General features: G+C 45.9%; 1 non-coding gene across 1 annotated transcript; it reads right to left on the bottom strand.

The window, feature by feature from the left end:
- Positions 1-461: 461 nt before the first annotated feature.
- On the bottom strand, positions 462-568 carry LOC123838003 (U6 spliceosomal RNA). Its single transcript, XR_006789347.1, has one exon. It is a non-coding gene; the product is annotated as a U6 spliceosomal RNA (small nuclear RNA).
- Between the last annotated feature and the right edge of the window lie 12,927 nt (positions 569-13,495).

Raw genomic sequence — 13,495 nt, 5'->3', positions numbered from 1 at the left:
GGTGTTATATGCAAATAATGAATCATGGAACACTACATCAAAAACTAATGATGTAATGTATGGTGATTAACATAACAATAAAAAAATAAAAAAAAAACCATGGCTTCTCAGTTGTGCAGTGACTAAGGCCTGGTTTGGGGGAGTTTCATGGATCGCTGGGCTTCCTGGGGTAGGAATCTGTTCATCACTGAGGAGAGGGAGGGTATTATGGCCATGGGTCTGGGAGAGAACTTTGATAATATTTAATTTAAAATGTTTTCTGTTTCTTGCTCAACATTTGTTAGATAATATGAACCCTGCTACCTCAGAGGAAGCAATATTTTACAAAAGGGAGATTTGATCTTGAAAAATGGCACATTTAATTATAGTTCAGGATCTGAAATTTCCTGATCAAAACAAATCTGTACAGTAATTTAAAAATTACAGGCATTTCCAGCTGTAATTGGTGTGGTTTTTTTTTTTTTAATATGGAACCCTCCACGAATTTGAGTGTCATCCTTGTGCAGGGGCCATGCTAATCTTCTCTGTATCGTTCCAATTTTAGTATATGTGCTGCCAAAGTGAGCACTGTAATTGGTGTTCTATCAGCTCTCTTAAGGCAGGATTCAGGACATGCGCCGAGTCCCTCAGCTGAGCAAAGGACCAGGTCTCCAGGGAGCTCATGAGCATGTCCACCACTTGACCTCACCTTTTTCTCCCTGTCTTTGCATCTACATGTCCACCAGCCCGTCTTCTTGTTCTTATGCATTTCTAAGTCAGCTGCGGACACCAGTGCTCTTCCTCCCTATGCACACCATTCACTGGAGGTCAATGTTTGTGTTCCGTAAGCTGTCAGTCTCACTGCCCTGGATGCTGATGTTGTATGGAGTTTTAAGAGAGCAGCTTATTTTGGGTTTTCAGGATGCAGATATAAGTCCACGGGATGCCGGACCAGAAACAAAGCAAAGTGAAAGAATTATTCTTTCTCTTCAGCAGCCGGGACACAGCTACTGGATGAGCTTGTCTTCTGTCTCTTCCTCCAGGTAGGATGAGTCCTTTCTCCTGAGGCTCCCTGACCTCTCAGGAAACTAGACCCTGGCAGCCCCGTCCCTACCAGTCTTGAGGCCTGGGGATTCCTAGAGGCGAGTATTATTGTTCCAAGAAGTGGTAGAAAATTATTGGAGGTTGGGATGAGGAGCGGCCTGGAGAGAGTCGGAAGCAGCCTTTGTCACCAACATGGTCAGACCTAAGATGCGCCAAACCCTGGGCGGAGAGCGTGCAGTGTGTATCCGTACGGCCTCCGCCATGTTCTACCCACATCCTGTAATGGTCTGCTTTGTACAGACAAGATGAGTTGATGACCATGACATTAACAGTTACGATACAGATGTGTATAAACTGGCCAGGAGAAAGGTCAGGAAAGATTTTTCTGGCAGAGATTATCCACGAGAAAGTGTATTTTATTTATTTATTTTTTAAAGATTTTATTTATTTGTTTGACAGAGAAAGAGAGCAAACACAAGTGGGGGGGGAGGGCAGCAGGCAGAGGGAGAGGGAGAAGCAGGATCCTTGACGAGCAGAGAGCCTGATGCAGGGCTGCATCCAGGACCCCGGGATCATGCCCTGAGCCGAAGGCAGACGCTTAACTGGCTGAGCCACCCAGGCACCCTGGGACAGTGTATTTTAAAATGTAGGTTTTATTGTTATTCAGGTATGGTAAGGCCAACAGATAAGGAGACGGATTGTCACAGATCCCAAGAGGCTTGCCGTGGCACACAGGGCAACACCAGGAGGCAGAGGGGGCGAAGGAATCACAGACAGGAGACTTTACTGCAGTTCTTAGGGCAAGGAATGGGTGAAGCGGGGCAAGCAGGCTGAGGATTGGCTAGTTTAAGTAATTCCAGTGGGCTCCAGAGTGTCAGGGCTGTCCCTAGTTGTCTGGAACCTGGCCCTGGGGTGATGAGAACTGGGGCACGGAACCCTGAGTGGGAGAGCCACCAGAGGAGGTAGGGGTGGGGGTGTGTTCAGGATGAAAGTTGCACTCACAGGCAAGGTCTAGGAATTTACTCTCTCTAGAAATGGGCCAGGAGGAGCAGACTGCAGGGTCAGCAAGGCCTCAGATGACAAAACATCAGAAATGCATGGTTAATACGGTGAGGTGGGGTGAGGGGCACCTATCAGGCGAATGTGAGTGTCTTATCCCAGCCATGTAACCCCCCAGGACCCCCAGGAAGACTCAAGTGGTCCCCTGTGAACGGTCAGTCAGCATATCCTTGGCTATTTGGAGAATCCAGACTTGGAGACCTTGAACAAACTCCAAAGGCTCATGGGACCCAAGTGAGACTATAAGACTCCCCCCCCACACACACCCAGAGTCCCCACGTAGCTGCCCCTGGCCACTGCTCTAGCTCCTGCCCCGCTCACCGTGTGCTGGCCCTCTGAGGGAGGTTGGGGGGTGCTGTGGAATGGGGGCTGCATGCATGGACCCCCAGGTTAGGGCCCGCCTCCCAGCAGCACACGAGCTTTAGCGGCCCTGCTTCTCACACCTCCTTACTCTTGCCACTGAAGGTCAAGGTTGAGGGACAGATGGTGTCAGCTCCCTTGTCAGTGATTCCTTTCAACTTGTTGGTCTGTGTGCATGTGTGGGCATGAGGGCAGATCTAGAGCTTGTTCAGAAATTGTGACTTTTTCTTTCCAGGGAGGTGGCTAACAACCGGTGGGGGAGCGTGGCTGGCAGGTGGCCCTGAGCCCAAGGGCAGGTGCTGTGAAGTCCCGGCCTCCCACGCATGGAAGACCATGCTGGGCTCGCCACTGGAGCCCCAAGTGGCATCTAGCTTCCTTCCTGTCACCTGACTTTGAGCCATTTTCCCATTCTTTATCAGCCTTCCCCATAGTAGGGAATAAAAGAGGAAAGGTAAATAGCTCAATTGGGACATTTTAATTGAGAGGTTTAGGAGAAATATCGGGATTATTTATGAAGTTCAATTTTCTGTGTTCTTCACCCCCTCAGAATCATGACAGTTTTGCTGGGCTCTGTGGTTATAGAACCAAAGAATAGTGGGGACAGAAAGTGGTCCTGGAGCCCATCGAATCCAGTTCCTTCATTTGAAACAGATTAGGGATCCTCTTTCAAGACTCCCTGGCATGGCGTCCATCTGTTCCTTGCACTAGACTGTGACCCACCTGATCACGTGTGATGCATGTTTCCTCAGAGTCTGGCACTGTGCCTGGCACATAGAAGGTATTTACAAAGTGTTTGTCAAATGAATGAACGAGGAGGAGCAGAGGTGGTCTTCAGAATAGGGTTTCTGAAGCACCATGAGCCACTGAGACCCTCAGAATAGCTTTGGCCTGATGGAAAGACCTGGGTTTGAGGCCTGTCTCTGCCATTTCCTAGCTGGTTGCCTTGGGGCAAATCACTTAATCTTGATGAGCCTCCATTTTTTTCTCCTGGAAAATGGGACAGAGGCTCTGACCCTGCCAATCTCACAGGGTTGCTGTGAAGTGCAAGCATGACCAAGAATATGACAGCCATGCCTGGCCCACACAAAGGGTTAGAGCCTCTAGTGGCTGGTGCAGAGCAGGGAGCTCAGGACCAAGCTGTCCTCAATGTGGAAATTGTGCTCTGTCCCCACCCTACCTCGAGAGGCTCCCCGCTGTGCAGGTGAGAGTGGTGTCCAGGTGGTCGCCGTGATGCATGTGTATTACTTGGGGGAGATGGAGGAATTGGGAACTCCCAGGTAGCTGGGGAGGTCAGAGGAGGCGAGAGAGAAAGTTGTCACCTGGGTGGGACGACAACCTGTTGACAATGGAGCACATGGGATGGTGCGGCAGGCAAAGCTGTCCTCTCCTATGACCTTGGAAAAGGAGAAGGACAGCCCGGGCCAGCCCTCAAGGCTCATGTATTTCCCTCGCCCTGTGCAGGTAAAGCACAAGCTGTGTTGGTAAAAGCTGGTAAAATACTGCTCGCGGGCAAAGAAGTCACGTGTTCTGGAATAAGTGTATCCAGCAAAAAATTAAAAATGGGAGTAGGTTTTTGTGACTCAAAAATTCTATATCATGTTAAAATAATAGACTAATTTAGTCAATAGGGTTAGGAAAAAAAAAAAAGGAAATAGGCCAGACTGCTATTTGAAGTCATACAGACCAAACAATGGACCGTTGTCTGAACACTGAATTTTTAGCTGGTTCCTTTGTTAGGTTGTTGGCATCGAATGCACCTGAGTGAGGAGAGCTGCTCAGAAGTCCCCCAGAGCTGTCAACAGCAGAGCCGTGGAGCAGATTCTTCCGATGGTTGAGCATTGTGCTTTTGAAATCGAGCCATGGGTGTCAGGGAGTGCAGACTCGGAGGGAGGAGCATCTTACCTGCGCACGCAGCCCTATCACTGGTCCTGGTGGGCTGCACATCTATAGGAGAAACACTGACTTACTCTCTGTAGCTATCAACAGGTGATTATCTGAAGCTGGACATCCCTCAGAGTCAGAGGGCGGAGGGAATTCATTTTAATAAGCTTTCAATGCATTTATGTAGAAAGAGAAGAAAGGTTCACAGCAGAAATGCCCAAATTAAGGCATCAGCCAATCTGGGGGGATGAAAGGAAGTCAACAATTGTATACACACACAGTAGTTGTTTTTTTACCTTTTAATTATGAATTTATAATAATAAATTTCCTATTTCTTTGGTAGACGTTTACCCCAATGAGAAAACAATATACAGCCTGCCACTAATAGGAGAGGGTCAATGTCACTTTGGCAAAAGCATAAAAATACTGAGTTATTGACTATCTTAAGAGAAGTAAGCCTTTATTTTTTTAGACATTTTGCCTGCATATACTAAATTCTTACCTGAATTTAATAATATTACAATAGGATGAGGATAGGAAATAACTTTTATAATCTCAAAAGTGTCAATTGAGCAGATTCTCAGAGATATTTATAATGAGCACCTTGCCCTTCAACAACATTAAAACTGTTTGTATATGTCCCTAAAAAGAGATAATTGGCTTCACCTTTGTTTACACTGTTAATCTGTTTATAATCAGCACAAAGAAAATTCAGCCTAATGTGTTGGATTACAGCTAAATTGTGGCTCTAGTTAATGAGGTGTATGTCTTCTTTTTAAAAGTAAGCTTTTGTGTTTAGTTTTGGCTAAAAATATGTTCTCTGCAAAACTTAAGTCTTATGATAAAGTAATTACAGAAATATGTACATAAAAAATCAAAGGAGGGGTGCCTGGGTGGCTCAGTTGTTAAGTATCTGCCTTCCGCTCAGATCATGATCCCAGGGTCCTGGGATCGAGCCCCGCGTTGGGCTCCCTGCTCCACGGGAAGCCTGCTTCTCCCTCTCCCACTCCCTCTGCTTATGTTCCCTCTCTCACTGTGTCTCTCCGTCAAATAAATAAATAAAATCTTAAAAAAAAAAAGCATCAAAGGAGACAGAGAACAGTGACCTCCTCCTTTCCTTACCTGTCCTTCATTTAGCACCCCCAACATGGAGGAGGGAGGGATTGTTCCATCCCTCACCATTGTCCATGTCCCTCTTTTCTATCAGTAACCCCAGGTTTACTCTGGGGACTGCCAACCATGGGGTTCTCAGCTCCGGACTGGGTTTGGATTAGATTAAGCTCATCAGGATATGTGGTAAATTTTATTTTCCAAAGATGGCTGTTCTTCTAGATGTTCTTCTAGAACCTTGTCCCCCTTCCATCGAGAGGTTGAGTCTGTGTACCATTCTCTTAAACCTGGGTGGGTTTTGAGGTTTCATCCAGTGCAGGGTGAAGTGGCACTATGTGATTTCTGAGGCCAGGCCATAAAAATGCCAAACACACCTTATTTTCCTGGGACACTGATGTATAAGCGGTCTGACTATCCTGAGAGCTCCATGATGTGGGGAAGCCCAAACTGGTCCAGAAGAGAGGCCCCAAGACCATGCCAAGAGAGAGGTATGCCTTGCCAGCTCCCAACACCAACTTCCTCTGTCTCCCCAGTGTTCTAGCTTCTAGTATATCCGACTACAAGTCCACAGGGGGCCCCAAGCCCGAGTCACCCAGCTGAGCTTACCCAAATTCCTAACCCACAGAAACCATGAGAATAATGAGCTGATTGTTGTTTCAGTCCCCAAATTTTGGAAGGATTTGTTCCACCACAACAGATAACCAGAACAGTCTATCTCATCTCTTTGGCCATAGTGATTGTTTCAGGATGGACGTGTGACCCAGGCCAGTCTAATGAGTGCAAGTGTTAAGCTGTTTGCTAGGAATGATGGAACACAGACCTTCTTTTCTCCTCCGGGCTTGGGGACGTGAGCACACAGGCTCAGTCAGATGCTGTGGCCATCTGGTTGTAGCAAGGAGAGGCAGGCTGAGGGAGAAACTGACACACAACAGAAGCAGAGCAGAGAGATCACAGTGCGCTGGGCTCTGAATCAAGCTGCACCTAAAGCTGGAAATCATCCCTGGGAATCATCTGTTGTAAAAACGTTTCAGAATTGCAAGTCACCATACAGATTACAGAATTAGATCCCTGTGCGATACCTGAATCTTTCCTATCTTATTCCCAATCCATGACCTGTCGGACAAAACCTGCAAAGGCCAAGAGCTCACGGTCAGCTGGAGCAGCCATTCTGCCTCCAAGCAGCTTTCCCTGCCCAATCAAGTCTGTCTTCTCTGTAATGGTTTTCATGAGGCCAAATGGAACGTTGAAAAACGCTGTATATAAGAAGAGTAAGGCTCAGCAAGTTCTTTTTTCCATTTTTATTTTTCCAGTTTATTGATGTATAATTGACATACATCGTTGTATAAGCTTAAAGTAGACAGCATAATGGTTTGACTTACATGTATGGTGAAACGATTATCACGCTGAGTTCGGGAAACATCCATCATCTCATATAGATACACTAAGAAGAAAAAGAAAAAAAAAGAAAAAAATTTTCCTTGTGATGAGGACTCTTAGGATTCATTCTCATTCTCTCTCTCTCTCTCTCTTTTTTTTTTTTTAGAGAAAGAGCACACATGCAGGAACAGGGGCAGGGGGAGGGGTGGAGGGCGAGAGAGAGAGAGAATCTTAAGCAGGCTCCACGCTCAGCTCAGAGCCTGATGCGCGGCTTGATCTCAAGACTCTGAGATGATGACCTGAGCAGAAACCAAGAGTCAGACGCTTAACCAACTGAGCCACCCAGGCACACCAGGATTCACTCTCTTAAAAACCTTTCATATATTCTTATTAAACAATATTAGCTTTAGTCATCTTGTAATTTACACCCCTAATGTTTATTTGTCTTATGACTGGAAGTTTGTACATTTTGACCACCTTCCCCCAATGGCCCCTCCGTGCACCCTTAGGAAAGAATTTTGTGATATTCCAACTGCCAAGATGGAGAAATGTGGGCTGGATGCTATAATAGTCAGCTGGATTGCTGACTGGTAGAACACTTTCTACCTAAAGAGCACGGATTCACTGATCAAACTAAATCAGGGTCAGATAGGAGGAACTTCCAGTCCTTGGACTTCTCCTGCTCAGTGGTGAAACCAGGGATTTGGATAGGCCATTGAGATCATAATAAACAAGCCCACGAGGGGGCATGAAGCTGGGAGGGACAACTCCATACATTGGATGAGAAATCAAGATCCTAAAATATTGTGATATTCTAAACAATTACTGAATCCAAGGCGATACATTTTAAAAGTGATAAACACAACATCCTGCCCTTTAGTTTTCTCAAAATCAGCCATGTAAGTATGAGAGAAATGAAAGTGAGTGAGTCTGGAGGTAGCACATGGAAAGATGTAGAAATTTCACTTGTCAGAAAGACTTGATGCAAGACGAAGGGTTACATATCTATCAGGAAAGTTCGTGTGATCTTAGGTTGTATCAGCAGAAGCACTGCATCCAAAATAAGGCTGCTAATCCTCTTTCCTCTATGCTGGTCAGACTTGTCCTGGAACACAATGCTGGCTTTGTGGATGCCGCAAATATGACAGACCAGTGGATACACAGAAGCAACTGGGGTATTGGTGAGAAAACTTGAAACCTTATCATAAGAGAGATGGTTAAAGGGTATGGATGTTTGCCTGGAAAGACTCTATACAATATCTGGGCTTCTGGAAAGTCTGATAAAGTCACCATTTTATCCTAATAAGCAAAGCTCCCTGGGGAATGATTCACAGTGGCCTGCCAAGTGAGAACTTTAAAGCTCAGGCTTTTAAAATATATCTGCCGGAATCTGCAGTTGTTAATCTGCCTTCATCGGCAGGGTTGGGAAATCTCTGATGACGCTGAGGGGAACGCCAGGACCATTCCCCAGAAAAATCACAGCAGCTTAATAATTTACAAAATTTTCAGGTTTCTGGATCCGTCTGAGGAGCACACATCCTGTGCTGAGAATGCCTGATGGGAATAATAGGAGGCCAAATGGATTAATCCTGCACAGGTCATATCATCAGAAAGCATGTAGCCCCAGTTATATGAGGTCATTGTATCGAATTCCTTGGAATATCCCTTCATTTCCTTCTGCCTGTTTTCTCTGCTCCGTAGAAGCAAATGTCAGAAAGCCTTTGCTTGAAATCGCTAAGAGTGAAGGGGCTTCTCTTGGTGGTTTTGTTTCGCTTTGCCACCTTCAGAGCAAAAGGCCATTTAAAGCATTTTCTTTCCCACCAATTTCCCTTCATCTACTCCTTAATACCTTTTTTCATTTCCTTCTATTTTCTTCTCTCCCACCTCTCCTTTCTCAATAAGCAAAAGAAGCAAGGATGTGGTGGCCAAGGCGTTCCAGGGTGAGGGGCACGATCAGAGGAAGCTGGGACCAGCTGGGGGCTCTTCATGTTCCTTCACTGACCTCTGACCCCTTCTGCCCCTGTCCCTGGACCCTCTGCCCTCTGCTAGTCCCCATCTTCACCCCAGAATTCTGGAGTTTCTGAGACACTCCAATAGAAGCTTCTATGCCCTAGCCATACTACTTCATCATGTGAGAGATTTGGGGGTTTCCAGAAGGTGGTTTCTCGTATGTTGGTCTTTTCATGACAAAGCTCTGAGCTTTGATAAAATATGCTATGATTTTAATGAAGATTATCCATTACCTTGAATTGTACCTTAATTTAATTAATTGTGTGCCTTGTCTGTATGCAGATGGATTATAGATTTCTGACAGGCCGAGGCTTCATGCTACATTACCTTCGTGCCTTGCACAGGAAATCGTAATGTGGCTGCTTTCACGGTCTCTGCTCTGTATAAACTATTGGCATGTACCCCTCAATAAGAAATGAGAATACCAGGTATATATCCAAAGGAAATGAAACCAGGACGGCAGAGACACAGTTACACCCACATGTTCAGTGGGGCATTATGCACAATAACCAAGGCTTGAGAATGACCTGAGCGTCCGTCAACAGACGAATGAATAAAGAAGATGTATATTGTGTGTGTGTGTCATGGGATATTATTAAGCCACAAAAAAGAAGAAAATCCTGCCATTTGTGACAACATGGATGGACCCTGAGGGCATTATGTTAAGTAAGTCAGAGAAAGACAAATACTGTACGACATCACTTCATGTGAAGTCTGAATAAGCTGGACTCACAGAAACAGAGAGGAGAGCACAGGTTTCCAGGAGCTGGGAGGGGGGAAATGAGGTACTGGTCAGAGTACAAACTTCCATTTGTAAGACGAATATGTTCTGGGGCTCTAATGTACAGCATGGTAGTTATAGTTCATCATACTGTGAGGGGTGCCTGGGTGGTGCAGTCAGTTAAGCGTCTGACTCCTGATTTCTGCTCAGGTCACAATCTCAAGGTCAGATCGAGCCCCGCGTTGGGTTCCATGCTGGGCATGGAGCCTGCTTCAGATTCTCTCTTTGCTCCTCCCCACCCAGGTTGCATGCTTTTTGTTTCTCTTTCTAAAAAAAATACTGTTAATAATACGGTTAATAACTGAATAGAGTAGATCTTAAATGTTTTCAATACACTAAAGAAATGGTAATTATGTGATGTGATGGCCTTGTTGGCTCATGTTATAGTGGTAATCATTTTGCAACATGTAAGTGTATCAAATCAGCACGCTGTACACCTTAAATGGACTCAATGTTATGTATGAATTACATCTCAATAAAGCTGGAACAAAAAAAGATGACACCAGATGATCAGCCCCTGGATAACTGAGGGTTACCGAATGATCTTGCCAACAGGAGCGCAGGCTGTGAGGTCAGCTGCCAGGCTGGAGCTGAACTTCCGTGTCACCAGCCACCAGGCGTGTGACCCCGGGCAGGATCTGGGGCCTCTCCAGGTCTCGGTTTTCCCACACATAAGAAGGAAATGACAATATATAATGAGGTTTAGTGAGGGTTAGATGAGATAATTTACATAAAGCACTTAGTCCAGTGGCCCATACTCAAAAAAGTTTAGTTATCATTATTTTAGTGAATGTGGTCCTTACATACATTTGGGGAGTCTCAAGAATTTTTAGCAGGAAGCAAAATTTGCATGAGACCCAGCTGTGTTTGAGATGCCAGTCCTTGTTCTGTAATTTTCTGGTACAAGGCAGAGGGAATACAAATTCAGTGCAAGACGTGAAACTTCCCGCTTAGTCGAAGATTAGTTGACTGTAGAGTTGAAGGTCCATTTCTGGGCTCTCTGTTCTGTCCCATTGATCTATGTGTCTGTTTTTGTGCCAGGACCATACTGTCTTGATCACTACAGCTTTGTAATAGAGCTTGAAGTCCAGAATTGTGAGCCTCTTGCTTCTCTTTTTCAAGATTGCTTTGGTTATTCAGGGTCTTTTGTGGTTCCATACAAATTTCAGATTTGTTTGTTCCTGTTCTGTGAAAAATGCTGGTGGTACTTTGATAGGGTTGCATTGAATGTGTAGATTGCTTTGGGGAGCGTAGACATTGTAACAATATTTGTTCTTCCAATCCATTAACATGGAATGTTTTTCCATTTCTTTGTGTCCTCCTCAATTTCTTTCATAAGTGTTCTGTAGTTTTCAGAGTACAGATCTTTTACCTTTTTGGTTAGGATTATTCCTAGGTATCTTATGATTTTTGGTGCAATTGTAAACAGGATCAATTCCTTGATTTCTCTTTCTGCTGCTTAATTGGTAGTGTATAGAAATGCAACAGACTTCTGGGCGTTGATTGTATACGCTGCGACTTTGTTGAATTCTTGTTCTAGTAATTTTTTGATGGAGTCTTGGGTTTTCTTTCTTTTCTTTTTTTTTTTTTAAAGTCAAGATACAGGATGTTTCCATCACCACACACACAAAAAAGATTTTATTTATTATTAGAGAGAGAGCGTGAGCGGGGGGTGGGGCGGGCAGAGAGAGAAGCAGGCTCCCCACTGAGCAGAGAGCTGACAACGGGGCTCAATCCCAGGACCCTGGGATCATGACCTGAGCCGAAGGCAGATGCTTAAAACCGACCGAGTCACCCAGGTGCCCCTCGATTAGCTAGTATCTTGTTGAGAATTTTTGCATCCATGTTCATTAGGGATATTTAACAGGGTTGCTGGAGGGGAGGGGGGTGAGAGGATGGGATAATTGGTGATGGGCATTAAGGAGGGCACTTGATGTCATGAGCGCTGGCTGATACATGCAACTGATGAATCACTAAATTCTACCCCTGAAACTAATAATACAGTATATGTTAACTAACTTGAATTTGAATTTAAAAAAAAGTGAAACCTCATGGAGATCCTCCAAAAATCCAATTTTCATGAACATCTTACAAAAAGAGAATTGAAATGACTGACTGAGTTTACTCGGTTTATTTATTGCCAACTTCTGGATTTTCTTCATGTTCTGTTGACTAGATGACCATGTTCCAATTTGTATGGTTGTTTTAAATAGTGTTCAGCCCTGATTTCATTTATTAATATCAGGTGTCCCTAAGCTGCCTTAAGCAAATAAAGTGCTCATTCCTTCCAGTCTCCCATAATAAGCTTAATACATCCCATATTCTAGGTTCATTTTCTTGCCGACATGAACGTGCCCAGTTCTTCTGCCGGGCAAGAACCTAAAGTAAGAGAAGTCGGTGGACAGCGGTGGGCTCGCAGTGACCGTGCTCCGTGGGATCCAGAGCTTTATCTGATGGTAATGCATGGTGTGTACAGAAGTTTCTATACCTGCAGCAGAGAATCCAAGACAGTCTTTTGCATGAAGAGGAACCTGTAAAACAAACCTCAATTGTGTGAAAAAGGAGAGAGCTCTAGCAAGGGTTTGGGTGGGGAACGTGCTCCCCCCTCTGTCTGTAACCTGTAGAAACACCCCTGGCCTCTAGAACAGGCTCAGAAAGGGCCCTGTCTGGCCTGTGGCCACGCTGGCTCCATTGGAAATAAAACCCACATGGAGAAACGTACAGAGGAAACTATTCGGGAGAGAGAACTGGGTGTGTTTCAGACGTTAAGTCTGCACAGAAAAATCTCTAGAGTTTTTTTTTTTTTTAAAGAAAAACAAGCCCCTGGAAACGGACTTTTTGAGACATCATTTATGCAGGAAATCTTCCCAGAAGGGAAAAAAAGGAACAGAGCTAAGAAACCATTCAAATTTTAATACCCTCTCCCCCATACTAGGGACGGAAATGAAGACAGCAGCTGAAAAACAGGAAAGTTCCCTGAAGCTGAGATGGAGGCAATGGGTGTGCTGAGCAGAAAGCTTCACGCTAAGTGGTGTGGGCTTTTCTCTGTGTGTGTAGACACGTGCTCTGGGTATGTGCGTCTCCTCGTGCCGGTGAGCAACTCTGAGCTGGCTGTGCTTCTTGCAGTCCTGCTCACGGTCCCCCTCCTTTTCTTTCACCACGTACGCTCTCGCATCTTCTGAGTGTCAGAGTGAATGAAGAATAAACTTGCAAAGGGGCACGCCAGGCCCCCCAGACCCTGGAGCAGCGCGTGGGGGCCTCCGGCTCTCTGCCGTTCCCTCTGCGGCTCGCCAGCCTGTGTCTGCACCTGAGATGTCCCCTGGACCCCGGGTGAGTGTCTCAACTTCTCTGTGCTCATGCTTTCTTATTTACTGAACGACGGTTCCAACGGTACCCACTCGGTAGAGGGGCTGTGAGAATCAACTGGATGAACAAAAGCCATCTCTCCAACCTTATTTTCATGATCGGGTATTGTGCTTCCTGATTGGTCCCCTCAGGAAAATTTAACCCCACAGGTGTGCTGACTACGTGGATATGTGCACGTGTGTACGAGGCTCGGTTTACACTGGGGCGAGGTTTGTTTCGCCATGGCCCGCCCCCCCGAGGGAGCAGCCAGCTTCAGGACCCACGGCAGGGGACCCAGGGGGATATGTTTTTACCCCAAAGTGACTCACACCGAGAAGAACTCCGTGAGCACGGCGAGTCCCGGGGCTGGTCAGTGGGAGGGGAAGAGAGAACAAGCTCACGTGTGTGGCCGCGGGGGGATTTCAAGGGACTGCGGTGGGAGCCGCGCCTCCTGTGATCGTTGGCCTGGTGGCCGCCAATCGCTGGGGCCGTGGCTCACGCTGACTCCTGTGGCAGCCCCTGCTTCGGTCACCGGCCACCCTTGGAGGT

The sequence above is a fragment of the Mirounga angustirostris genome, unplaced genomic scaffold (genome assembly GCF_029215605.1).
Source record: "Mirounga angustirostris isolate CCGP_5_RB_7025 unplaced genomic scaffold, mMirAng1.0.hap1 SCAF_8, whole genome shotgun sequence".
NCBI lineage: Eukaryota > Metazoa > Chordata > Mammalia > Carnivora > Phocidae > Mirounga > Mirounga angustirostris.
Note: the sequence above shows the minus strand (reverse complement) of the source record. Positions and strands in the feature narration are given on the sequence as shown.